Source organism: Triticum urartu, chromosome 2 (genome assembly GCF_003073215.2).
Source record: "Triticum urartu cultivar G1812 chromosome 2, Tu2.1, whole genome shotgun sequence".
In the NCBI taxonomy this organism is placed as follows: domain Eukaryota; kingdom Viridiplantae; phylum Streptophyta; class Magnoliopsida; order Poales; family Poaceae; genus Triticum; species Triticum urartu.
Genome location: NC_053023.1, coordinates 572207718 through 572210061, shown reverse-complemented (window position 1 = coordinate 572210061; position 2344 = coordinate 572207718).

Here is a 2344-nt window from a genome sequence, read left to right as displayed (position 1 = left end):
CGAGCCTGACACGATTTATGAGCCGGCCGGGACTCTGTAGGCCACCAGGTGTTAACCCGTGTATATAAGGGGACGACCCGGTGGCGGCTTAAGGCAAAAAAACAAGAGATCAATAACCAAGCCGGCGAACTTGCCTCTTGGTGGTCGACACCCCAACAATATCAACACAACTAGACGTAGGCTTTTACCTTCATCGTAAGGGGCCAAACTAGTATAAAACCTCTCATGTCCTTTGTCCCGATTAACCCCTTTTTGCTTCCTAGTTGCGATGGCCCTACGACTAAGTCCTTTTGCTAGGACATCTGCCGTGACAATTCCACGACAACCGGGGATGTTGCGACCACGGTGCACTCACTGCCCCCACGGCCGCGACAACAGCCGCCGGCTCGCCCGGCCGACGCCCGCGACAACATTTCTACGGCGTCGTCTGACCCTCGAGCCTGCCGCGACCAACGTCAAGTCCTCCAGGAGCGAGCTCAAAAATACGCTCGGACCATTATCGAGCGGCGGCGACACAAGTGCCATCAGTCAGATAGGCGCGTGGGACCCACTACGAACCGCCCAGCGTCAGGGGGTGCTGGGGACCTACCTTATGAGGTGGGTTGTCCAGCCTTCACCTGTGAGCTGCGGCAGTTCCAGTGGCCCACCCACCGCACGTTGAAGCCTGAGGTCAGAGAAAGGTACAACGACAAGACTCACCCGTGAGAGTTCCTCAGCATCTACACCATCGTGATGCAAGTTGCCGGGGCTCGCGACGATAAGGTGCTTGCCAATTATTTCCCATTGGCACTTAAGCCCAACATCATTCATGGTTGATGCACCTGCCATTGGATTCCATCTCTTCTTGGTCGAATCTGTGCCACGAGCTTGTTGGTGCCTTTACAAAGCTCCTGGCCAGACGAGTGATTTGCATGTCATCCCCCAGAAGGATGGCGAGTCCCTGCGCAAGTACATATATACAAAGGTTCAGCCGTGTGCAGTACAACATCCCAGATGTTCATCCCACTGCTGTCGTCAGTGCATTCCATCAAAATGTGTGCAACTGCAAGATGCGCGAGGAGGTGGCGATGAACAAGGTTAAGGATGTAGCCGAGCTGTTTGTTCTGGCCGATAGGTGCGCTCGGGCTGAAGAAGGAAGGAAGTACCCCGGCGAAGGTGCCAGTGCGGAAACCGACTCCACAGACGAAGACGCCGTCGCTCCAGCAAGGAAGGGCCGACGCCACAACAGGAAGCATGAGGGAAAGACCGTGCTTGCCGTCGAGGAATCCGGCGACCCCAGCGCTGCCAAGAATACCAAGGTTGATGACCCCGGCAAGGAAGTTGCTGGGTGCACCGACTGCCGGGCTTTGGCGGCCGCCGACAAGCCAGGAGGCTCCGACAAGTAGTATTGCAAGATCCACCGCACCAAAGGCCATGACCTCCAGAATTGCCGGCAGGTTGTGCTGCTTGCAGAGAAACAGAAAAGCTGAATATGAGAGGCGCGACAAGGAGAAGGGCTAGGATTGTGCTGAAGGGTCCGGCAAGAAGCGTGGCGGTCGAGGAGGCCGCCGTGACAAGGATAATCAACAAGAGAGGCCTGCTCAGGGTCGCGACTAGAAGGAGGAGGATGATGATGATCATAATGAGGACAACGACTCCAGCGAGCACGAGTTCCGGAAGGCTACAGAGGCCATGTGCATCGACGGTGGCGCCTCGCTGCACACCTCTCACTGCCAACTAAAGTAGTGGGCACGTGAAGTCACTATGGCGGAGCCATCGTTCGACGCCCAGAGGCCGCTGAAGTGGTACAACACGCCTATTATTTTTGACATGGAGGATCACCCTGACCGCACAACTGCGGTCGGGTGTTTGTCGTTGTTAGTTTTCCCAACGATACACAACCTCAAGGTGACGAAAATACTAGTTGATGGCGGGGCCAGTCTGAACTAGATCTCGCCCGCTGTGATTGAAAGGCTACAGATCCCCGATGGAGATCTCAAGGAGATGGGCACGTTTCAAGGGGTCAATCTGGGGAGGAGTTAGCCGAAGGGAAAACTCACGTTACCCGTCACATTTGGGGGAGAGCTGAACTATCAGACGAAGAAGATTGTTTTTTATGTTGCCAATATCCCCTTGCCTTATAATGGGATCCTCGGCCGCCCAGCACTGGCCAAGTTTATGGCGGCATCACATTACGTTTACAACACGTTGAAGATGCCCGGGCCGATGATCATCATCACCGTCCCCTCCTACAAGAAGGACGGGCTTATCCACGCCGACCAACTCTACCAGGAGGCAGTTGCAGCGGCTGCCGCCAAGATGCCTGTTCCTTCCGCTGAGGCCCGGGGAGGGAAGAAAACCGGCA